The sequence below is a fragment of the Artemia sp. Qi Xiang Cuo genome, chromosome 3 (assembly GCF_049724085.1).
Source record: "Artemia sp. Qi Xiang Cuo chromosome 3, ASM4972408v1, whole genome shotgun sequence".
NCBI classification, from domain to species: domain Eukaryota; kingdom Metazoa; phylum Arthropoda; class Branchiopoda; order Anostraca; family Artemiidae; genus Artemia; species Artemia sp. Qi Xiang Cuo.
Window position 1 is genome coordinate 39,737,718 of NC_142796.1, and position 26,689 is coordinate 39,764,406.

At 35.2% G+C, this 26,689-nt stretch overlaps 1 protein-coding gene and 1 pseudogene across 1 annotated transcript in view; both read left to right on the top strand.

Annotated features, from left to right (window-relative positions):
* Positions 1–769: 769 nt before the first annotated feature.
* On the top strand, positions 770–3,429 carry LOC148954086 (eukaryotic peptide chain release factor GTP-binding subunit ERF3A-like; annotated as a pseudogene).
* Positions 3,430–5,090: 1,661 nt separating this feature from the next.
* The window catches only part of LOC148954087 (AT-rich interactive domain-containing protein 5B-like), a 142,625-nt gene continuing 121,026 nt past the window's right edge, over positions 5,091–26,689 (top strand). Inside the window, exon 1 of the mRNA XM_089086124.1 lies at positions 5,091–5,222. The gene's annotated coding sequence lies outside the window, so the exon portion shown is untranslated. The remainder of the gene's footprint in view (positions 5,223–26,689) is intronic.

The following is a 26,689-nucleotide window of genomic DNA, read 5'->3' on the forward strand; positions in this document are numbered from 1 at the left end:
GCGAATCGAAAAAACTGAACTCTTACTTTTGCACACTGAGTGGACGATAGGTATTTCCAAAAAGGTGCTATATACAGTATATACGGAAGGGCAATACAGCGACGCAAAATATTTACCGGCAGAACCGATGTCTATTACCAATAATTGACCCGTACAAAATCTGGATTTTCACTTCTACGTGGCGTATAAGCTTTATCCCGGTGGAGTGGAGGCTTTGACCGATTCGTAAATCAAGGTAAGTAATACTCTCAGATTTCAGGTTTCACAGTTGAATCGCCCAAAAGGATTTCTTTTTGATAATGTTCCACATTGAAAAACAAGATGGCAAATTTTGATACATTAAACGACAAACCTTCGCTATTGTAATCCGTATTCAGCACATTAAAACTCTTCGAAAGTCGATCAGTGGACATGTTCAAATTAAGCAAGCTGTCAGTATACGTCATCAATGAAACATCTATCCCTTTTGAAACATAAGAAGTAACTACTTGGGCTTGCGCCGGCAGAACACTATAGTTGTACAAACTCGGATACCTGACTGAACCTTGCCTGACTCCTTTACGGACCGATACAACAGCGGATTCGACCGGATTTGAGGATATTTTGATTTGCGCTCTAAGGTTATTGTACATATAATATAATACTCTGACAAAGCACAAATTTAGCCCTTGTTTATACGCTTCTAGAAGCGTGGCTAAAAAAAACCTTTTGTAATTAAAGAAAATTATCTTTAATATAAAATCATTTTATTACAAAAAACTGCATTGTCATGGTCAATATTGATGAATTACGTCATAATGGTACGTGATTAATCATCAGAATAGAGAGTTGTTTAATGGCTCATTTTAAAAGAAATTGCTGCATACAGAAACTTTTTGTAATTAACAAAAACAATTTTTAATATTAAATAAATTTTTACGAAAAACTATATTTTAGTGATAAATTACAAGACAATCATTAGAAGAAGAATGGTTTCCATTGCATGCATTGGACTTAGTTAGCTCCATGATTCTTTGAGGCTCATCTCTTACTACTCAAAGAAGAAAAAACCGTACGCTTTTTCCTGTTTATAATCATTATACCTCAGAAAAAGGCTGTTTAAACCGTATATCATAAAACACAGAAAGGTGAGCCCATTTGAATTTGACGAGAAGATAGAGGCTTATTATGGAGATCTTTTGAAATTGTTTAAACCTTGGCGAAATGAATATATTTTAGGTATATGAGCAATAATTTTAATCTTTTAATTTAAATTAGAAAAATACCTAAAAATTTTAAAACTAGTTTTTCCGGGTTGCAGCGGTAGCTGAAACCTAGTAGGAGACGATCACGTCCAATGTTAAGAAACATAAAAACCCATAACTCCTAAAAAAAGGAGTTAGATCAAAACAAAAAGTACACCATTAGAACTGCCTTGTTCGAAACCCCTATATAGGAAACTTTTTGTCCCTTGGCTTGAACAGCAAAGGAAATATATTGGCTTGAAAATCAAGAAAAGTGGCAGCTACTACAACATTCTGCCTAAACGGGATACTTTTTTTTTTTCACGGATAGCTTGGCACTGGAACATCGTAGAGAGTTGTTCAATGGCTAATTTTAAAGGAAATTAATTGGATTAAAAATCTTTTGTAGCTAAAATAAATTATTTCTAAAAGAGAATAAATTTTTCCACTAAAAACTGCATTTTTTATGTCTTTTCATACTGCAGTCTTTTTAAAGATATTTGATTTTTGTGCATAATCGTATGGCAGCGGTAAGATTTGAACCCCCACCTCCGAAGAGACTGGTGGCTAACACCAGAGTCTTGGACCACTCGGTCACGCTGCCTCTCATTACTCTTTTATATGCGAATCCGGGTGGCAGCAGTAGCTAGTAACCTAGTAAGAGACAATCTGTCCAATGCTAAGAAATATAAAAACCCAGAACTCCTAAAAATAGTCAGGTCAAAACAAAAGTACATCATTTGAACCACCTTGTCTGAAACCCTACTAGATAAATAATGAATGTCACCATAGTTTTATTAGAGCTATGACGTGAATAGAAAAATACGACATTATTTTGTTTTTTACATAAAGGATCGACATAGTTCATCATAAAATGTGGACAGAATTGAACCAAAAATCATAAACTATTAATCCGTTATGGTAAGAAAAGAAGGAGCATGTGAATATTGTTTTTATAGGTCATGTTGATGCTGAAAAGTCAACTATTGGTGGGAAGATTTTAGTTTTGACCGGGAAAGTTGGCAAAAGAACCATAGAGAAATACAAAGAGGAATCCAAAGGAAAATACAGAGATTCTTGGTTACTTGCTACTAATTAAGAAGAACGAGATAAAGGAAAAACGCTTGAAGTTGGTCGAAAATCTTTTGAAACTGAAAGCAAGCATTTCACAATTCTTGACGCACCAGGCCACAAAAGCTTAGTACCAAATATGATTAAAGGAGCTTCCCAGGCTTATCTCGCTGTCCTTGTGATATCAGCCAGGAAAGGTGAATTTGAAACCGGTTTTGAAAGAGGAGGGTAAACTAGAGAACACGCTATGTTAGTAAAAACTGCGGGTGTTAAACATTTGATAGTGCTGATTAACAATATGGATGATCCTACTGTAAATTGGAGCAAAGAAAGATATGAGGAATGCAAAGACAAAGTAAGGCCTTACTTGGAGAAAGTTGGTTTTGACCCTCTGAAACATGTCACTTTCATGCCCGCCTCTGGCTTGACCGGTGCAGGTCTTAAGGAACCCGTTGGATCTGATATTTGTCCATCGTACTCGGGACCCACGTTCTTAAGTTTCGTTGAGAATATGATACCAGTAAGTCGAATGAAACACGCCCAATTTGTTATGCCAATTGTTGACAGAGACAAGGATATGGGTACTGTGGTTTTGGGAAAAGTGGAAGTTGGCACTGCTAAACTAGGAGATAAATTAATTGTTATGCCCAATAAGAGCCAAGTTGTCGTTGATCAACTGTGGTCTGACAATGATGAGGTGCAAGAGGTTGTGCCTGGAGAAAACGTACGAATTAAGCTGAAAGGCGTTGATGGAGAAGACATATCACCGGGTTTTTTCCTCTGTGACCCATCAAAATCTCGTACAACTGGCCGAATTTTTGAAGCCCAGGTTGAGATGCAAGAACATAAACGTATTGTTTCCAATGGTTTTTCTTGTGTCTGCTATATTCACACAGTTTCAGAGACTGTTCGAGTGAAAGATCTTATTGCTATTGTTGACAAGAAAACGGGGAAACGAGAAACAACGAGACCTCGGTTTATTAAACAAACTCAAATTGCAGATACCCAATTTGAATGCCTTTCTAGAAAAATTTGCTTAGAGAACTTTCAGGATTTTCCGCAAATGGGCCGCTTCACTCTTCACGATGGTGCTAAAACTATCGCATGCGGGAAAGTATTGAAAATCATTGAATAGAAGATTTTTCTCAAGTTATAATTTCAAAGGAAAATTTTACACTAGCAATTTAATGTATTTCCATGTATGAAAATCTTAAATTTTTCAAATTAAGTTTGACAAGTGTGAAAACGGCATTGCAATACTGATGTATATAAAAATGACGTCACTCACATACTTTTCTTTCCTTCTAAAATTAAGCCTCATCATTTGAATAAAAGAAGCTTACAGCTTTTTCTTCTTTGGAATAGTAAAAGACAAACCTCAAGGAATAGGGCAGCAAACTCTGCTCCGAAGGTCTCAGGTCCAATTCCAGCCGAAGGCAATTTTTACATTGTTGTGAATTTAAAGTCTAAACAAAACTACTATTAATAACTACTACATCCAATTCTTTTGAATGACACCATTAATGATGAACTTTATCGATTCTTTATCGGTCCTATATTCTCGCTCAGTTTGTAAATTTAGTTTAAACTTTTTTTAAATTAACACATTATGAAATGAAAAAGTATAAAGACTTTAAGGAACTAATATCAGCATATGTATATTAAACTGACTATGCAGATTAATTTGTCTTTTAAATCGAATGAACCCCCTCCAAAGTTTATATAGCCACCTCTCCCATAAAACCTTATATATTAATAATTAGCAACTAGTATAACTTATAGCCCTTGCCCTGAGGAATCTGGGGGGGGGGGTTGTCATTTTTAATAGTTAATAAGCCTTTCAACTACACTGAACACAATTGCTATCTCAAAATTTTGATTGGATGTGTTTGAGGAAATGATGGGCGTAAAGAGGAGGGAGGGGTGCTTGTTGCCCTCCAATCACTTTTGAATATTAAAAAGAGCTCTAGAATTTTCCATTTCAAATCAAATGAGCCCCTTTCAAAGTTTCTTTGACAACTTTTTCTATACTAAAAAGCAAAAAAAAAAACAAAAAAACATGACGAACAGTTCCTTTGAGATTGTATGTAGTAGGGAATCAGTAATCTCATTTTTTTTTACCCTTTTCTTAATGATCCAAAAATTTTAACTAATAGTGCAAGGACTCCTTGTTACTCGCAAAGTTAGCCACTGGGGGAATAGGGGGGCATAGTATTCTGACATTTAACGTTTTTCCGGTGAAAAAAAATTGTTCAAAAACTTTCTTCTCCCTCCTATCTGGAAATTCTGTTCAAAATGAATGGAGGAAAGCCATTGATTACACACGATACTACCAATAATATGTATTGTGACTTCATGTCTGCTCAATGATTAAGGCTCAATGGCTTATAAGGTGGCTTCAACACATGAATTTATAATTTCAAAGCAAAAACGAAAAATTTGAAAGCAAAGACGACTCTTGTAGCACAAAAACTAGTGGAATACGTTCGGCCTGTTTGAAAATTACGTCAGAAATGTGGTTTCCAGCTTCACATTCAGCGATCCGTTTGGACTCACTATTCAAGGAAGCAGAAAGCATTTCCAGTCGCAAAAACCCAATAGAAAGTTATTCTTGTCCGTCTTCATCCGCAAAAACACAGGGAAAGTGATTCAAGATTTGCTTTCCAAACCTCGAAGATCTCCCTCTAAAGGTGGGATTCTAATTCTCTAGCTCTGTTCGCCCTCTAGTTCTGATCCATAAATAATAGATGACAGTTTCCTAGATACCCCTACAAAGCTGTGAAAAGTTTTAAAAATTAGAACATGGTACGGAATTGGGGAAAAGAAATTTCTACAGAATTGAGCCAAACAAAGACACTTAAATGTGATTTTGCCATAAAAATTGACAAAGTGTTTTGACGAAAATAAAACTATTTGTAACTGTACTAGGTGAGTATGATCTTGGTATTTAGAAAAGTTTGAGCTACTATTTTACAACAGTAGGCTAGTTAATACCCCCACTGCTTGAACAATGTCTAATTTTTGACAGCTACCTTACCTTAATCCATTTAAGAGCTCTATGGTCTTCCAGGGTAAAATTCTACTCTAGTTACTTTTGGCTATCTTGGGAAGAGGTTAGGTTAGGAAAATGAAACTTTGGGGGATGGGTCTATAGGCTAAAGTATGCCCCGGGAAGGGTAAAATTTGGTAAATATCTACCAAATCATATGATTGAGTTAGGACTAAAGTGAATACACCATTTGATGCCTTTTTTTATGCTGATTACAAATATAATAAGCATTTCTATCGGAAATGAATTTCATCCCCCGATATATGCCAATTCCGGGTTAGGTTAGGTATATATATATGGGGGGGGGGGGCTGAAATTCATTTCCGATAGAAATTCTTATTATATTGTTAATCAGCATAAAAAAAGGCATCTAATGGTGTATTTGCTTTATTCCTAACTCAATAATATGATTTGGTAGATATTTACCTAAAATTCTACTTTAGCTACTTTTGACTATCCTGGAAAAGGGTCTGGGTTAGGAAAATAAACCATTTCCTAAAATTTGAAAAAAAAACTTGATGTGGCTTAAATTCTAGCCTACCGTACTCAAATAACAAGGTTTGTTTGGAAAACAATCAGAAATTAAATAAAAAAAGAGCTTCTCAACTGAAAGCAAGGAAAAGATTTGAAACCTATTTGAACAGATTATTCTTTGTATGAATGGGGCTGTCTCCTCCTTTGCTCCTTACTCTTCACTGTGAAGTTAGGCTTCTTTTCAAGTTTTTAAAGAAAATTTGCAATTGGGAAAAAAAATTTCAAAGTACTAAAAAAAATTTTTTAATGAGAAAGGTGTCAAAAAGGGAGAAGTAACCCTTATACAGCGTAATTTATATTTGTTTTAAGTTTTAAACTTGCTCCTTACTTTAGTTGAGAAATCTTTTCTATTTGTTTCATTAAATTTTGTGAAACTATAGTTTTATGAAGTTTTATGAATACAATAATTTTTGTAACACAGAAAAAACAATCAATGTTTTGTATTTGTTTTTGTATTTGTTTATTCAAATAGCTTTTGTCGCAAACAAAACTGAATGCTAAATCATGCTATTTTTTACAATGCATTTAAGAAAAAAAAATCACTTATTTAATACACTAACAAAATATAGTACAAAGGAATTTGCAAATCTGTTTGTTCGGCACTTGACGGGTTGCAGTCTGTTCTGATGCCTGGTGAGTTTGGGGGTTGGTGTGGTTGGAGGAAGAATTGAGCGATGTTTCTTGTTTGACATGAGTAATTTCCCGAATCTCATTATCAAATCATGTCTTTGGGCGAACAATGTGGGCAAGCTCATAACCACAAGGGCATGCTCGTAACTCTCATACCTGGGTCCAAGAATTATTTTAGTAGCACGTTTTTGAACGTCTTCTAGTTCCTCTGACATGTAGGTGTGGGGACCCCAGACAGGACAACAATATTCAAGGATTGGCCTGATGTATGTCGTGTAAGCCAATAAGAGCTGACGATCTGAGAAACCCAGCCTTCGCATACTCGTTAAACTTTGGATTGAGTAGTGCCCTTTGTGTACAATATTGTCTACGTGCAGTTTAAATGAGCAATTGCTTGTAAAAGTCAAGCTCTGTTTGGATTTTTATGGGTAATCAAAAAGTTCGTGTTTTTCCCCAGAGGGGATCGTATAGACCCAGTGGACCTAGAACGTCGGGCGTTATTTACTTACCATTCACTACTATGAAGAATTTGATTTTTTTTTTTTTTTTTTTTTTTTTTTACTCCAACCAAATCATAAAGAAAAATGTTTGTGGAAAACTGGTTAAGAGTTACTCAGTCACAAATCAGAACTTATATTTTCCTTATTATGGGTCAAAATCTACAGGTAGGCCGCCAACAAGGGGGCAACAAACATTTTGTCCATGGTTTTTCCATATTCTGCTCTCTTTCCTTTGGTTTCCTTATAATTACTTTATAGTCCCAACTTTCCAGCCCCCTTGCTGGCGCCCATGGCTGGCTTGTTCACAATAGATAGAGAAGTGCCAGAGAATCTACTATTATCTGTAATTTTGGTTACATAGTACAATTGTGATTTTAATCAAATACTTTGATAAAAATGTATCTGTCATAAATTTGGACAGTAGGCTTCTAATTTTGGATATAATGCAGACAAATTTGATTGGCTGGCTACAATGAGGCAAGAAAACAATTTTTTTAACATTTGAAGTTAAAAAAAAGTTATCTTGATATCCTTGCCTATTTAGATACAATTGTTCTGCTTCACAACACTTGTTTTAGATTGAACGTACCCATGATTTGTATACTTTTTTGTAACTTTAAAATCATTTGTCCAAGATTGGGTAGCATTTTCGAACTTTAGGTGTAAGCTTAATGTGTGTGTCCAAGATTAGGCTCCACTGTTTACTATTCGTGTGTTTTAAATTTTTGGTTTTGTATATGGTTGAAATATTCAAGCTAATCACATATTAATTAGAAAATGTAGGCAAATCCAATGATAAACAATCCATTTTCTAGGTGACATAATAGAGATTTTACAGTGATTTAACAGTTAAAGTGATGATTATCTGTCATGCTACTGGGTATATTACTATGTACCATTCCAGTTTGGACAGCTAAAGTTTCTTTTATAAACTTATCATAATTTTAAGTGTGGAGTCGTCAGAAAATGATGTATAACCTTGCAGTTGCTGCAGCACAGCCTGTAAAACTATTAGCATAGGCTTAGGCTATGGTGTCAGGAATGTGTTCTCAGTTTCTTCTGTGTTGCTTTTGTCCAAGTATCAGATTTGCATGTGTGGTAATGCATATCAAAACCCCCTCCCCCCCAATTATCCCAGAAATGACCCTAATTAATATATTTCTTTGTTGTTTTTATCTTGTGATGTCATGTTCCATTATTAATGGGCAGGTACATTCTTGACCTGTGAAAAAATAAATGGTCGTTGTCATTGTAATTGAATCAAGTTGTATAAACATAAAATAGGAAATTCCAATGGTGCTACTTATGTTTTATTAACATGTTTCCTGCTGTTTATTTTCATGGAATTGTTATGGTTTAGATTCTTCCCTTTTCATTTTAGAGGATATCTTGTTGTATATGAGTGGGAATTTTGTTTGGTTGTTCTTCTTGCCGGCCATAAACCTGTCGTTTTTTTTATTTTTCTTCTTTTGTTTTACCCCAAAAAATTTTGTCTGTTGAACTTTTGGGGCTGTATCTCATTTTACTGCATTCCAGTCTCACCCCCTTCTAATACCTGGATATAGCCCTGTGGTGCATGCAAAAGCTACAAGTTTTGTTGTCTGTATTTTTGGCTGGGCTCTTTTTTATCAATAACTGGTTTAAGATGCCAATTAAAAAAAAGAAGTCAGTAACAAAAGCATTTTCTAAGATGCAATACTCCAAAGATTCCTTGAATGGAATCAAAAACTCTACTATTCTGAACAAGTTGAAAATAAACAAAAATGTCTTACTAGCATGATAAAACATGTTAAAGGGCCCTGAATGCTATACCTGAAGATTCCCCCCCCCCCAATATGCTTAGTTGTGAAAAGGCTGGCTCTGACCTTGATCAATCTGTATTTGCAATATGGTAGTTAATACAAATGCTCAATCACCATGCTGCTATTAAGAATAGTCATCGGATCTTTTATAGGGTGAGGAGGGGACACCTAAAGCCTCAAAATTACGTTTCTGGACACTAATTTCTGAACCTTTTCAGATAAATATGGAGGAAGATTTGATTCCCGACCTCCCTCAATTGGGAGAATTTGTTTAGACTATGGGTTTCTGACAGGAGGAGAGGCAGCCTCCATCCTATTGTGGGAATGACAATTGTTAGCCATAATTGTCAGCTTTTAAGCAACAAATTGTTACGAAACAAGGCTGGTTCCAGCATTTACAGGAATGATCTGACAAGTTTCTGGGCTAACAAAGATCCCAGAATGTTTTCCTTTGGATTTATTTTTATATTTCTACATGATCTTGATGCAAGTCTACATGCATTTTCCTCTGATGTCCCCACCCTCCCAGCGTTTTTTGGATTGGAAACCAAAATGAGTTGCTTGGGGCTAGATCTGGCGAGTTAGGAGGGTGGCCAGGCAGTTCAAACCATTATTCATGGAGCTTGATCACAGCAAGATTTGAGGTATGAGATGGTGCAATGTTTTGGCGAAACTGGACATTTTTTCTGAAAAATTACAGTTTTGACAAAATTTTGTCTTTCTCTTGTTAAATAATGATGCATAATGTGCTCCTCTAATGTTGGTTCCTGTTTCGAGATTTTCATTCAATGTAGTCTTAACTCCAGGGCTAAACAAAAAATAAGCTGCCATTACTTTCCTGGCTGAATAAAGTTTTGCATTTTTTGGAGCCCTTTTCCCCTTTGTAGTCCACTGTTCTGACTATATGTTTGTTTTAGGTGCATAATGATGTATCTAATATTCATCCACAGTAATTCATCAACGCCAAAACTATGAATTTTTGCTCATAAACTGAGCCAACAGTGTGATGAAAATGTTCATTCAAACAATTTTTTGTTTAATGTGAGCAAAGGCTGTATCTAATATGCAGATAGCTTTCCCATGCTTAAATATTAATTCCAAGTGTGGCAAACGTGTTCTTTGGACATATTAAAAGCCTTCTATCTCTCTCATTTTAATCCAATGGTTATTAGGAACCATTTGGTGAATTTCAGCAACACTGTTGTCAGTGGTTGCAGCTTCTGGATATCTCAAATGTTTATCATCTATCAAGCTGGTAAGACCATGTTTGAATTCAGCTACCCGAACATTAGCACTTGGAAACGATGGGGGTTAAAAAATCCCCCATAGCCTCTAAAGCAAGGGTTTTAGCTTATGCACGTTGCTTAGGGTTAGCCTGTAAGATTTTTGCGGAAAGGGTGGTTGTAATAACTTTGGAGGGTGCTCATATATTGGAAAGTGATTTTTTAGTTATTTTTTAAGAGTCAAAAGTGATCAACGGGCAACCATCCCCCCTTCCCCCCAACCCTCATTTCTCCTAAGACATCTGGTCAAAATTTTGAGATAGCAATTTTGTTCAAAATAGTCTGTTCACAGGTTCAGGGAGTTGAACTGGGATTGAATTCAGTTACCTGAACATTAAGACTTGCAAATGATGTAGTAGAGTCTCTGTAAACAGGATTCAAATCTCTTTTGAATTGGATTGTCCTATTATATTTAGAATACAAGTATGCGATGACAGCTCAATATTTGATTTTATCCATTCTCACAAAAACTCAACTTATTCAATTCAAACAGTTACAATGTAGCAACTGTACATCCAAAATGGTTGAAGATTTTCACGAGTAAGTGTCAAAACTTGTGCATCCACATCACTTGACCTTATTGACCAGTGGTGCCATCTTAACATTAAGGACAGGAAATTTTCAGACAACCCTCTCGAGAGCAGCAATTTCCCTTATTTTAAGAAAGTCCTATTCCATTGTGTGAAACATATATGCCTAAGTGAGTTCTTTTTCCTTATTCATTGTTATGCAAAACTTAAACTGTAGTATAAAGAATGGGAGGATTGAGAGGGTTGTAATCTCTTTCACATTTAGGATTTTTCTGAATATAACTTTAGAAATAAGGAGAGATTAGATTTAACATTCCTTTTTCAAAATGAAGGAAAGATCAGCACTTAAGCTTAAAATGGACAGAAATAATCCTTATATGATGAGTATTGTCCACCCATTCACCTCTCTCTTTACACTAAAGTTTCTTTGATGACAATGAATCTTTGAAGATGGATCTATAAAGACATTCATTGATTCAACAATGAACGGTCTCATGAAGTTGGAATGTTTCTTTAAATCACTGAGTGAAACTGACAGCAAAATAAAGGTAAATGAAGCATAAAAAATTCATGAAACATAATAAAGAGAGAATAAATTCAACATTGTTTTTCAAAAATGAGCAACTATTCTTAAAATGGACAGAAATAATCCTATATATGATGAGGGCTAATACCCATCCACCTTACTCTTTACAATAAAGTTTCTTTTATAAGTGTTCTGAGAATGAATTCTGTAACACAGGAGAAATGCAATAGAATGTATTTTCCTCCACACTTATTTATTTACACTATTTCAGTTTAAATGTTTCGAAAGCTAATAAGTAAGTAAAACACTTGCAATTAGCAACTGTTTGCGCTGTTGTAAAGTGCTTTCAGGAAACGACTAGTCAAACTTTTGCATAAAGAGCAAGGGATGTGAAGATGTAAATTCTATCTTTTATAGTTGTACTTATCTTTGTTAAGATAAAGCTGCCAATTTAAATTTTCAGCTGACAAAAATTTTTTCTTTAATTACAGAATATGGAATAATAAAATACGAGTAAGAAAAAATCATTGTTGCAAAAGCTACAACTAGGTAAACAGCAAACCTCAGCTCATGTTAACCAAACATTAATCAGCGCATTTAAATGAACATTTCAAATATAAAAGAATTATCATTACTGATTCAGGAATCATTATCCATGTCAAACTTAAAAGTAAAAAGAATTGAGAAAAAAAAAAAATTGGAAATTAAGGAGTAACATTATATCCTAAAATAAAGAGAATTTCTATGTTAAATGGGAGGTTGCCACTCTGTTGATGTGGTCCCTCAAAATGTATTGTTACTAACAAAACTTCACAGCAGTGGCTAAAAAAAAAGTGGTTTCTTGGATGTTTTAAATTATTAATTAGAAAAAAACTTTCCGAAAAAGAAGTTTCCTAAAGAAGCATAAAGGCCATATTAAACTTAAGATCATTAGAAATAGAGGCGTACAATAACTTAAACCCAAAACGAACAGAAGTTAAATAAACAATCATAGTAAAAAAACATACAACATGTACTAATATAGATGGATAAATAAGTCTTAAAACGAGTAAAGCTCAAGTTGAATATGAAAATAAAGCTTAAAACGAACAAAAATATTTTCCTATTGAAGTATAACTGAAACCCAAAACGAACAGAAATTAAATAAATAATCATTGCAAACAAATATACAATAGGTACTAATATAAGTGAGTAAATAAATCTTAAAATGAGTGAAGCTTAAATTGAATATGCCTATCAAGCTTGAAACGAACAAAATCTCTACAAGTAGTAGTTTGGGTTTTGCCTCCTTCTCTCACTGTAAAAGTTTAAAACCTACTGCTTCATTGGCGCTATACTGAAAACTATATGTGTCTTGAACAGTCTTGAAAAGTACAAATAAAATCAAACTGAATGTTTGATATATAATGCTATTAATTGTTGGAAGATCATCAGTTCAAGATTTTACTTCAGTGTAATTTTATTTTCATTTTCAATGCTATCATAACTGGAAAAGAAAACATTTGTAAAATAATTTATTTTCAGTGAAGCACCAATGACGTATTTTAGACTTTTACAGTTTGGGAAGGGGGCAATACCCAAACTCTTGTTTGTAGTGAGGCTATATTCGTCTTGAGCAGTCTTGGAGAGAACTAATAAAATTAAACTGAATATTTGATATAATGATACTAGTTGCTGAAAGCTCGTCAGTTCAAAATTTAATTTTACTGTAATTTTTATTTTTATTTTCTGTCCCAAGATGGATGGATGGATAATAGGCTATCTATCAACAAGAGAAAATTACATAATTTTTATACAGTCCTGAAAAAGGCTTATACGAGCTGTGCCTCTTACTCAGACTATCAACTGTCTGGTTTTTTTTTCCAATATATAAAATTCGATCGCACGCATTGGGGGAAAAAAGGGTTGGTGAGGGGTGGGGGGCTAGTTGCCATCGGATCACTTTTGACTCATAAAAAGGGAACTAGAACTTGAATCATTTGAGTCCTTTCAAAAGTTTATATGACCAGCCCTTCCATAAAACCTTATATACCCTCGAGGCACAAGTTACAACCCTTAGTTCCCCCGCTCTTAGTAGAGGGTGTATTTTGACCTCATGTTTTGTTATTTGATTGTTGGACTATTTCAAAGAAAATGGCCATCTCGAATCCACTGGGTACATTTAAGGAAAAGAGGGCGTAGGGGGGGGGGGGGGTAGATGCCCCGATCAAATTTTACTCTTAAAAACGTAACTGGAACTTTCAATTGTCAATAAAATTAGCTGTCTCTGAACTTAATACGACCGCCCCTTACATAAAAACCTTGAAGGCCCCCAAATCATAACGTAAAACACTTGCTACTGGGTTTTTGGGTGTTGTGTGTACCCAGAAGTTTTTGTTATCTGATGTTTGAACTATTTTCTATATCTCAATAATTTTATTGGATGGGTCTGGGAAAAAAAAGGAGTGGGGTGGGAGGCTAGTTGACCTCCGATCTCTTTTGACTCGTAAAAAGTGAACTAGAACTTTCAATTTCCAATCAAATGAACCCCTTGTGAAGTTTATATGAGCAGCCCTTCCATAAAAATTATATATGCCCCCAGGGCATAACTTACAACGCCTGCCCCTGGGCTCTGGGGGTTTGTGTCCACCCTGGAGGTTTTATTATCTAATCCTTGAACTAAACATGACATTTTTATCAGATGTATTTGGGGAAAAAGGGCGTGGGGGCTATTCGCCCTCCTATCACATTTGGCTTCTAAAAATGGCAGTATTACTTCCGATTTTCAGTTTAATGAGCCGCTCCGAAGTTTATACAACCATCGCTTCCATATGAAGTGTCTTTGGGGAAAAATTGGAGCCTAATGGCCTTGGAGTAGGTGGGGGGAGCCTAGTTGCCATCGGATCACTTTTGAATCTTAAAAAGGAAGCTAGAACTTCCAATTTCTAATTTTTTGGATCCCCGCGAAAGTTTATACGACAACCTTTTACGTAAAAACCTTATATGCCCCTGGGGAATGTGACAATCCTTCCCCCGAGTTTTGGCGGGTGGGTAGGTATGCTGACCCTGAAGTTTTGTCATCTGATTGTTTTACTATTTGAAACAAAATGGCTATATCCAAATTTTGATTGGATGCATTTGGAAAAGGGGGTGAGGGGGGTGTATATGCCTGCCGATCACTTTTGATGACTCTTAAAAAGGTAAATTGAAATTTCAATTTCCAATCGAATAAGGCGCCTCTGATGTTTGACCGGCCCTTACATAATACCTTATCTGCCCACAGGGCATACCTTACAACAATTTCCTAGGGCTTAGGGGGGTTGTGTTGACCCTTGAGCTTTTTTTATTTGATCTTTAGTAGTGAGGAGGGTGCTGGTCCAGGGGTAAATCCATATGTGGGAGACAACTGGACTCCAGCCAGAACATCTAAAAATAGCCTTTGACGATAAATCTACTCAATGTTACTAACGGGAGTCCAAATAAGAAGTCACTAAGAATAATCTGTACTAAAGTGATAGATGCAAAGTGAAAGAAATTCTATTTTTAATATATTTTCCTTTGAATTTGAGCGTATAAATATAGGTTACAACTGAGAGTGGTGTTTCACTTATAGTTCTATTGTTGACTGTGCGATATATATTATGGACAATCAAAATGGAGTTAATCAATTCCTCGATGTAAGTTACTTTTTTACAATCAAATAGTTTGTATATAATTAATTTAGATATTACTTTCTTTCTAAGCTATTATCTTCAAGTACATGTATTTCAAAAGTCTAATAGCTATATTTCTACACGAAAATTTATGAAAAAATAAAGAAATAAAGCACACAGAACCGCGCTAATTTAATGGGAAAAAAATCTAATGATAATTAATAATTAATTGTTTCCAACCTTCTTCTTCTTTATAGACATGCCAAACATTTTCCCGTAGCCTACTCCTAGAAAGTATCTCTTAATGAAACAATCACCCGGCTTAACCTTGTCAAAGTGTCAATAGCACACGCATTTAGCTGTCGTTTTCCGCACTCTGGATTATTAGCAGATTCCAGGCCAATTAGTGTCGAATTAAATGCTTTACATAGACGTAAAAATAAATGTAGGGGGAGGTGGGGACATACATCTTATTAAGAATAAATTATCGGGAAACTAAAATAAAATTTATATTTCAGGAACTTCTTGCAAAGAGACTAAAATTAGCAATTTCTGATCAAATGGAAACATCATCATCATTGAAAAGACTAACTCTAATAGTATATGCAGGCCCTAGCATACATGAACTTACCAGGACTTCGGTGCTGACGGCACAAGCCAATGATATCCAACATGACCTTCCATATTATGGATCTTCAATGCACGGCTTAAGTAAAAATTAAATTTTCTCTTTTTGTTTCTTCCTGTTTTATGTATTACTTTTTTATAATTTCAAATATAAGGAAAAACTAAATTTCATTGATTAATTTTTGAAAATGATTAGTATTGACATTTTTATAATTCAATTTAAATATGATCTACGGTTCTTCTTGAAAATGGAGAATTTATCGGACAGTGCATTAGTAAAAAGTGCTGCTTTTAGTATGGACAGCACATTAGTAAAAAGCACCGCTTTGAGTAAAGATTTTTTTAAATTATCCTTTTCTCCAACAAATCATCTAGTATGGAAGGAGTTATCATAGAAACTATGATGGTATAGTTCATTGAATATTCTAGTACGCTATTTCGAAAATAATAGGATAGCAAACAGCCTCGAAAACATTTTGAGATATCCATTTCATTCGAAATATTTGAAATTCCAATCAACTGTTTGTGTATGGGAATGACATAAACTCCAAAGTCTATTGAACATAGCTCATAAGTTATGCAAATTGACATTTATTTAAAAACTGTTTTATTATGGGGGGGGGAGATGGTATTTTGGTGGAGGGATAGAAAGTATGATCCTGGGTTTTGTAAAACAGATTTATGAGTACTAAGATGAAATCAGAACCCACACTATATACATTTAAGTTGTCAATATTCACGTGTAAGAGCATTACATAATGCGATACTAAATTGAAACTTTCGGGAATATATAGAGTGGTTCGGGGTGGGGTTAACAGTGAACTACAACTGTATATATTTTTAGTATTCAAATGTTTTAAATAATATGATAATATAGCTCGTTAATAATCCATTGTTTTCGACTTTTATAAAACAGGATCAATTGCACAATGAGAATAAATTCTATTATTATTTTAGATTAACATAGATGACTTACCACCACCACCATCATCACAACTACCAACTCTAGGTGTGTGCGACCTCGTTGAGGATACATCTATATTCGCGCCGCCGACAGATTTTAGTGATAGTCAACTTATTGTCCCACCATCTGTTGACAAGTGAAAATTTTGATGATTTGCCCTCTAACATTAACGATGATAATGATGACCTTGACTGGACGGATAATTTTGTAGAAGAATGTTTTAATGATAGTAATGTTATTCCTTCCACTACTTCATTTAACATTCCCCCAAGTGCCTTTGAACAGGGTTTGGAGGTTAGTTTTGCCCAACCAGATGCATTTGAAGATCAAGGTGTGTAAGAGGACGATTTTGGTTGGGTAGATCAGATGAGTCCTAACACTTGTAGAATTTTAGACAGTTTTCTAGAGAGGTAAATGAGGACCCTCCCCCCACCGTTTTAATGGACATCGCCCTAGTTCAGCCATGTGTAATTAAAGAACAAAATAGATATGCTTGGGCAGATCGTCTCAGCCCAGATAGACTCTAGGCTATGTTGAGTGAACTAAGTGATTTTACTTCACACACCAACCCTCTTATTGAGGTTGAACAGACTGGTGGTAGAAATAGTGGGGATATGCAAATCTGTCAAACATTACCTGAGTTTTATTTAATAAATTCTGTCTTGCACACAATATATGTTTATACGGCTATATTCGGGGACCCTTTTAATTCATTAATAGCGGGAGATCTTATAACAGACCCTATAAACATTGTCCATTCGTATGAGGGCAATATTCGAGCCCTTCTTGAACGACAAATTCGGGTGTGGGGTAGTCGGGAAGGTATAAAAGTGTCAATAGCACTCAAAATATTTTATTTAAATGAAAATGCCGGTGAAGTTTATTCACATTTTCTGCCAACTGAAATGTTAGTCCTTCATCCGCATTTGGAAAATTATGAGGGTGTATTTATGGAATGGATAAATAGTATTGTCACAAAACTGGATAATTATATTGAGGAGGATAGTGGTGCTGGGGTTTTATTTATTGAAAATTTAAATATAAATGTTTGTAAATTTAAAAAGGATTCTATTTCAAGAGGTATTGGGCCGGAGTCATTATTTTTAATATATCATCCAGATTTGGAAGAATGTCAGGGCGTACAACAAATCTGTTTCGAGACAAGGCAACAGTGTTTCATGTACGCATTTCTTATCGCGGCCTTCCGACCACTGCAAGTTAATACTTCTAAGACAAAATTGGACAAATTAGCAGCTAATGGGGATGGGGAGCGGGCAAAGTTCCCTAAAGTAGATTTCAGTTCTTTAAAAGGTCAATATCCAGTAAAACTCAAGGGAATAGATATTTTTGGACGGGCCAACGAACACTTAAAGATTAGTGTTACGGTGTTACAATATGAAACAGAACTTGAGGAGGATGAGCGCAATAATAAAAAGGGGTAATATTTCCAGTGAGGGGTCTGTCGATTGAATCAGTGAAGCATTGGGTATGGCTTCTTTACACGACTACAGAGCCTGACTCAAGTGGACATTTTAATCCAATTACAGATATTAGTAGGGTTCTGGGGGAGGGAAAGGAGCCTGATGGGTACGCTACTGTTGTCCAACATGTCTATCCAGATTTCGTAGCGATATAAAGCTGAAGAAAGCTAAAAATGTCAATACTAATCATTTTCAAACATTATTCAATGAAATTTAGTTTTTTCTTTATATTAGAAAACATTGTTATAAAAAATAATAATCAAGAAAACAGGAAGAAACAAAAAGAGAAAATTTAATTTTTACTTAAGCCGTGCATTGAAGATCCATAATATGGAAGGTCATGTTGGATATCATTGGCTTGTGCCGTCAGCACCGATGTTCAGGTAAGTTCATGTGTGCTAGGGCCCATATTTACTATTACAGTTGGCCTTATCAATGATGTTGATGTTTCCATTTGTTCAGAAGTTGCTAAGTTTGGTCTCTTTACAAGAAGTTCCTTAAATATAAATTTTATTTTAGTTTACAGATAATTTATTCTTAATAAGCTGTATGTCCCCACCTCCCCCTACATTTATTTTTACGTCTATGTAAAGCATTTAATTCGACACTAATTGGCCTGGAATCTGCTAATAATCCAGAGTGCGGTAAACGACAGCTAAATGCGTGTGCTATTGACACTTTGGCAAGGTTAAGCCGGGTGATTGTTTCATTAAGAGATACTTTCTAGGAGTACAGGAAAATGTTTGGCTTGCCTATAAAGAAGAAGAAGGTTGAAATACAATTAATTATTAATTATCATTAGATTTTTTTCTCCATTAATTTATCGTGTTTCTCTGTGCTTTATTTCTTTGTTTCTTCATAAATTTTTGTGTAGAAATATGGCTCTTACACTTTTGAAATGCATGTACTTGAAGATAATAGCTTAGAAAGAAGGTAATATTTAAATTCATTATATAAAAACTATTTAATTATAAAAAGTAACTTACATCGAGGAATTGATTAACTCCATTTTGATTGTCCCTAATATATATCGCACAGTCAACAATAGAACTATAAGTGAAACACCACTCTCAGTTGTAACCTATATTTATACGCTCAAATTCAAAGGAAAATATATTAAAAATAGAATTTCTTTCACTTTGCATCTATCACTTTAGTACAGATTATTCTTAGTGACTTCTTATTTGGACTCCCGTTAGTAACATTGAGTAGATTTATCGTCAAAGGCTATTTTTAGATGTTCTGGCTGGAGTCCATTTGTCTCCCAAATATGGATTTCCCCCTGGACCAGCACCCTCCTCACTACTAAAGATCAGATAAAAAAAGCTCAAGGGTCAACATAACCCCCCTAAGCCCTAGGAAATTGTTGTAAGGTATGCCCTGTGGGCAGATAAGGTATTATGTAAGGGCCGGTCAAACATCAGAGTCGCCTCATTCGATTCGAAATTGAAATTTCAATTTACCTTTTTAAGAGTCATCAAAAGTGATCGGCAGGCATATACACCCCCCTCACCCCCTTTTCCAAATGCATCCAATCAAAATTTGGATATAGCCATTTTGTTTCAAATAGTAAAACGATCAGATGACAAAACTTCAGGGTCAGCATACCTACCCACCCGCCGAAACCCGGGGGAAGGATTATCATTTCGTTTCTACCAGATTTCTACTTTTCTTGATGAATAACGAAGAAAACCAGTTTCCAGCCAGGTTTTCTTTTGCTGTTTTTAGATAAGATTTTCATAATGTTTAATACTCAATTGTTGAACGCCCGATAGAAAATACAATCTTCTTTCTGAAACATTTTTACCCCCCCCCCCCTAAAAAACCCTTCTATTGAGACAAAATTTAGCTATAGACTAAGCCGTTCTGGCTAAGTGGACGCGCGCTGGGCTGAGAATCCGTGAATTCGGGTTCGATCCCTGGTGTGGTCAGTTTCTTAATTTGGGACGCGGGTCAGTGGTGTGACCCTGTAAACTTAGCCAGAGTCAACCCAGCTCTAAATGGGTACCTGGAGAAATCTGGGGAAGGTAAAACAGGAAGGGTTTGCGAAAGCATAGGTTGGCTGGCCCCCAGCCCCCCATTGCACTTCCTGGCCGAAGGGCCACGAAACGGAGATCAGCACCGCCGGTTTGGACCTTAAGGGTCTAGTGCCGCATCCTTTACCTTTTACCTTTTTTATAGACTAAGCTATGTACAAGGTTGGGGAATTAAAGATTGAACCGGAAGTTACCCCAAAAATATGATTCATAAATATGATATTAGGTATTGATCAGTTTATAATTTGGAATGAATCCCCAAAAGAAAAAATGAATAATATCCAAAAGAGAAGCCAAAAGCAATAAAAAAGCAGCAGTTCAGCCTTAGCCTACATGACATATATTCTATAAAGAAGCCCAAAAAAATTATAAAATGCATTTGTTTTAAATTGTTATTAAAAACCAGTTTTTAATACAAGAAGGCTTTTTAGGAATCCAAAAGAGCAAAAAAACAATCAATATCAAAGTCGCCAATTTCAACTGCTTTAAAGGTGACAAAACAGATATAAGCAAAGGGCATTATGAAAACTAAGCTTCTAAGCTCAAAGTTATCTTCAAAGTTTTTACCCAGATAACTGACGAATTTTGTGATATGGTATTTGAAGCTTTGTATGCAGTAATGTTCGATGAAAGAAACAACTAATTTTGATAATTATTTATGTTAAGAATACATAGCTAATATCTACTTCAACTACTCGCATTATGCAAGGGTTCTGAAACGCCACTCCAGTCATTGTGAATTACAAGTCGCTCCAGCGACTTGTGAATTTTTGAACTCATGAATAGGCTCAAATTGATAATTTTAAAATTGATTTAATAGGTTTCAAATTGATTTAGCGAGATTAATGCAATACTCTCAACCAATGGCTCGGCAAATGTGCACTCTAAACGTACACTCCCCGTTCGTACAATACTCATATCTTGAGTGCCAGGCAAGTCCAGTATAAAGATACCGTGAGTTTTAGCAAACATTGTATTAGTTCTACCATTTTCAGATTGTTGTGAATCTCGATCTAGGGTTTACATTGTCAACTTATACAGTGTCCTATAGGATTTATCAAAAGATAAATCTTAGAGTGGGATTCCATTTACTTTACACAAAAGAGATGAAAGTCCAAACATTTCAAATTTACGTGTGTAACTTGTCCAACATCCTTTTGCACTAGAACTTTCTACAAATGCCAATACCAATTTTGATGGAATTTCACCAATTTTGATTGATCTTTTTCTTCACAACCTTTTCACTGGAATTGGAACTGGAATATTGTTTAAGAAAAGTGTCAAATGTATTTTCACCATGATGAAATTCCTGAGGGCTAACGTTGGACAGAGATCGATGTGGTCGTTGATTATAAATTTGCAAGATTTTATCTAAATCTTGAATAAAAGTAGCAGTATTTTCAATGCACAATATTTAAATATTAAAAGTTAATGAGTTCCTATCGATCGTTTAGTTAATACAGTCTTTATTGCGCCAACATAATGATAGGATGTTGTATGATATTTCATTAGTGGCTTTTCTACATGTATACTAACATATTTACTCTCACAGTTAGAATGAATTTTTCTATAGCACTATTTTTCATAAAAATTTTCTAAAGCCTGGCCTACTTCAATACCTCTCTTTGACCGCAATGGAATAGCATATACATAGCGACTAAAGACACTGATTGCAAGTAGAGTATATTTGTTGGGTGTATTGTGACGTCTTTGAATCTCATCTAGAGTTAAAAGATCTGTTTGAATTATATGCAGTGGGAAAAAGGCTTTATTTTTTCGATAATGATTAACACAAGCCTTATGATTTCGATGTAAAGTGTAACTTGGTTCATTTTGTAGATACTCTTTTCCACTTTTGATGCCGCCTTTGACGACTTTAGAAAGTATTGTGGGGGAACTTAGATTTCCCAATTCACCAATATTTGTATAAACATATTTAAAAAATTGAACGTCATTTTGAACATAAACACGTAGTGTAATGTCCACTATCCTTTTGCATACTAGTGGGTGGTGATGATGGTGGCGATGAGTTGACATTAATTCGTCTTCGCTTTTGTCTAGCCACCACCGGTGTCATCAAATCAATGTTTCTACTACAGCTACTGCTGCTTCTTCTTTTTTAAATGGTGCTGTTGTTAGAGGACTGGCACTATGTCCCTTTAATTTCTTTAGAATTTTCTTATTGGTAATAAGACTTTTCAGGAAGTTTAATGTAGTTAAGAAGTTGTATAGATAATTGTCAAATGATAAAAGTAATTTACGATTTTTTATCATATCATAAATTAAATCAAGTAGATTATAACTTTTCCCTTGAATTTTAATTCGTTTCCCAGTGCCATCAACTTGAACAGGGGGGTCTTGACGATCATCACTTTCCAACATGAAATATGTTAAGACTCTTTTACTTTGTTCACGATATGAGTGTGGCAGTAGATTCCCAATACTTGACACAATTGATTTCAATTCCTCCTCCTTTGCTTGTGCTGTTGTTCCAGCAGCAGCACAATCTTGAAGAGATGTTTCCTTTTTAAGATCAATGACACTTACATTGACTGGTCTCTCACGATAGGGTTTGTTTGTCCACTTGTCGAAGTGCATCTTGAAGTAAAACTAGCTTTTCATCATCGGCAATATTTTCATAATTAATGAATTTGCTTTGATTGTCCTCAGAGTGTTCGACTGGCGAAAGGGCAAATTCTATTGGAGTCAATTTGTAGGGTTGAGTAATCTAGAGAAAACTGTTGACAACTACTGCAGTTATTGACAGTAAAAGTGTAAACAAGCTACCACCCGCTTGGACCATACGTTTCCATTAAAGAAATTTTCCTTTCTTATTTCAAGCCAAGGCACATACAATTGAAAGATGTCGTTTTGCCTGTTGTCTAACACCTTCTAGCCATTGAACATAGCCCTCAGTTAAATTTAAACAAAGTTCAGATATTATATTAATAAATTCTTTGGCAATCCCAAGTTTGAGTATGGCTTTCCTAAGTGATGATTTTAAAGAGCTTAGACTGGAAAATAAATGTCTATTTTCATGTAGTTTCTTAAGTGTCATGATGGCAACTAACAAGCTTTTTTACTGTTTACCGGAAGATATACTGTAATTTCATTTTCAAAAATATCTGTGACTAAACGCAGATCCTCGGATTTAATCAGATGAAGATCCAACAGAATGTAGCCATATGGTTTATTTGTTATCTGCCTAATTGAACGTTGTAAGTTGAAATTTTAGAGCACCGGAGTAAATTCGTTTATTGAGAGTTATTAGAGAACTTGAATCACGAATAACTCTGTAAATAATATAGTTGGTGCAGTTCAAAGCAAGTGTTCTCATATACTTGCTCTGATGAAAGAGATTGTATAGAACTAGGGTTATGGAAATCTGTCCATGATGTGAGCGAACAGTTAACAATTGCAGCATTCCCTGGGACCATTGTTCAATGGATGCAGCTAAATCATCAATAATCAGCCAAGAGTTTGGCTCAATAATATTGAAAACATCAAGTCCCCGTATGAATTGTACCTGCAGCAGCACAGTATATGTTGCAACAATAGCTTTTATTTGATCATATGACTCTTGCCACACACTATAGCAATAGCATATTTTTTTCGGATTTTCCACAAACATTTATTACAATGTTTAATGATTTTAGTTAAGTGTTGTCTTGCCCGATATTGATGGACGACAAAGAAATAAATGGTGTTTTAAATTGATAAATATTGTTTTGATGTTCAACAGCTGGACTACAACTAACTATAAACTATACTTGCCTAATAAATAAATAATTTCCCTACTCAGCAGTCCTATTCCTAGTACGATGTTCAAAGAATAAAAACAACAACAACAATTTAGAATCATATTTTCTTTTATTTTTATTTTTTCAATACATTTCATCCATGTTCTTACAGACAATATCCAATAGTGTCAATACATCACTTGCCAAGTACATTTTGCAATAATCCCACCCATTTTTACATCCTCCCTCGGCCCAAACCCTCTTGGCAAATTCATAGTCGGCAGTGGTGCATTGGCTATCATTAAGTAAATTAAAAAACGCTTCAATGGGTGGTAGCTTCTCCTCACTTAGCCTCGAAGTGGAATTGTAGTAATCATATGTATGTATGCCGTTACACGTTAATAAATCATACATTTCATCACCTGGAAAAGCGCTGTTTAAGAGGGCGAAACTATCAAAATTGTCGCTTTTCTGTACTTGAATCAATTGGCTTAGAGATTTGGGGGAAAAAACTAAAGAAGTCTGAAAAACGGATTTTATTCAAGCAAGTAGGCCCATTATCTAGTGTTTTACATCCAAGCAGATCTAAACGAGGCTAAACTCACAGATGTTAATGACCCAAAGAATTCAAATCGTATCAGAGTATATCAACCCATAGCAGTCTCTTACGCCCACGCTCAAAGAGACTATAATATCATGCGAGTGTTACATGCAGTTGAGACATTGGGCGGGGAGGATTTTATGGGCACAACCTTGACTAAACTAATTATAACAGTAAATAAGGCAATCTCACGGTTACGGCACACAAATTATCATATGATTCTATAACCAGATGACAGGTTGGCCATTAAAAATAAAAAAAATATGTTGGATTTGTAAGGGGAAATTTAAAGAGGGTAAAGAGGAGAAAGGGGGTAAAGGGTAAGTCCGCGACCACAATTATTTTTGGCTAGAAATTTCATCGGGAGGGAGTAACCTTCGTGGAGTTGCCCATCAATCGTGAGGTGAAGGGAAAGTCCGTGACCACGGTCATTTATGGTAAGGAATTTCATCGGGAGGGAGTAACTTTCGTGGAGGGGCCCATCAATCGTGTAATGTAAACGTAAGTCAACAATACTTTATACCTGTTTTTATACACAGTTCCAATTATGATTCGAAGCTTATTTTACCAGCATTGGCACGTATGCAGAAAGGTGGAGTTGTAGATGTCGCATGGGTAGATAGTTCTTTTTTCTACAATATCATACCCAAATTATCTGAGAAGTTGCTGCTCTTGGAATTCAAATGTAAAACACTAAATAATGGGCCTACTTGCTTGAATAAAATCCGTTTTTCAGACTCCTTCAGTTTTTCCCCAAATCTCTAAGCCAATTGATTCAAGTACAGAAAAGCGACAATTTTGATAGTTTCTCCCTCCTTAAATAGCGCTTTCCAGGTGATGAAATGTATGATTTATGAACGTGTAAGGGCATACATGCATGTATATGATTACTACAACTCCACCTCAAAGCTAAATGAGGAGAAACTTCCGCCCATAGAAGCGTTTTATTATTCACTTACTGATAGTCAATGCACCACTGCCGACGATGAATTTGCCAAGAGGGTTTGGACCAAGGGAGGATGTAAAAATGGGTGGGATTGTTGCAAAATGTACTTGGCAAGTGATGCATTGACATTATTGGACATTGTCTGTAAGAACACGGATAAAATCTATTGAAAAAAAAAAATAAAAGAAAATATGATTCTAAATTGTTGTTGCTGTTTTTATTCTTTGAACATCGTACTAGGAATAGGACTGCTGACTAGGGAAATAACTTATTCATTAGACAAGAATAGTTTACAGTTAGTTGTAGTCCAGCTGTTGACCATCAAATATATATCTATTTAAAACACCATTCAGATCGTTTCTCTGTGGTCCATCAATGTCGGGCAAGACAACACTTTTAACTAAAATAATTAAAATTCGTAATAAATGTTTATGGAAAAGCCGAAAAAAATCTACAATTGCTATAGTGTTTGGCAAAAGTCATATGATCAAATAAAGGCTATTGCTGCAACAGATACTGTGCTGCTGCAGGTGCAATTCATACGAGGACTTGTTGTTTTCAAGATTATTGAGCCAAACTCTTGGCTGATTATTGATGATTTAGCTGCATCCATTGAACATTGGTCTCAGGAAATGCTACAATTGTTAACTGTTGGCTCATATCATGAATAGATTCCATAACCCTAGTTCTATACAATCTCTTTCATCAGAGCAAGTATATGAGAACACTTGCTTTGAACTGCACCAACTATATTATTTACAGAGTTATTCGTGATTCAAGTTCTCTTATAACTCAATAAACAAATATATCCCAGTGCTCCAAAATTTCTACTATCAGCGTACAGTCAGATAACAATTAAACCCTTTGGTTACATTCTGTTGGATCTTAATCAGAATACACCCGAGGATTTGCGTTTAGTCACAGATATGTTTGACATTGAAATTACAGTATATCTTCCGGTGAACAGTAAAAAAGCTTGTTAGTTGCCATCATGACACTTAAGAAACTACATGAAAATAGACATTTATTTTTCAGTCTAAGCTCTTTAAAATCATCACTTAGGAAAGCCATACTCAAACTTGGGATTGACAAAGAATTTATTAATATAATATCTGAACATTGTTTAAATTTAACTGAGGGCTATGTTGAATTGCCAGAAGGTGTTAGACAACAGACAAAGTAACATCGTTCAATTGTACGTGCCTTGGCTTGCAAAAAGCAGGGAAAAGATTTTAAAAGAAAACGTCTGGTCCAGGCGGGTGGTAGCTTTTTTACACTTTTACTATTAATAAATGAAGGACTTGTTAACAGTTTTCTCTAGATGGCCAAACCCAAAAAATTAACCCCAATAGAACTCGTCTTTTCACCAATCGAACACTCAGAGGACAATCTATGTAAATTCATTAATGATAAAAATATTGCCGATAATAAAAAGCTAGTTTTACTTCAAGATGCACTTCGACAAGTGAACAAACATAAACCCTATAGTGAGAGACCAGTCAATGTAAGTGTCA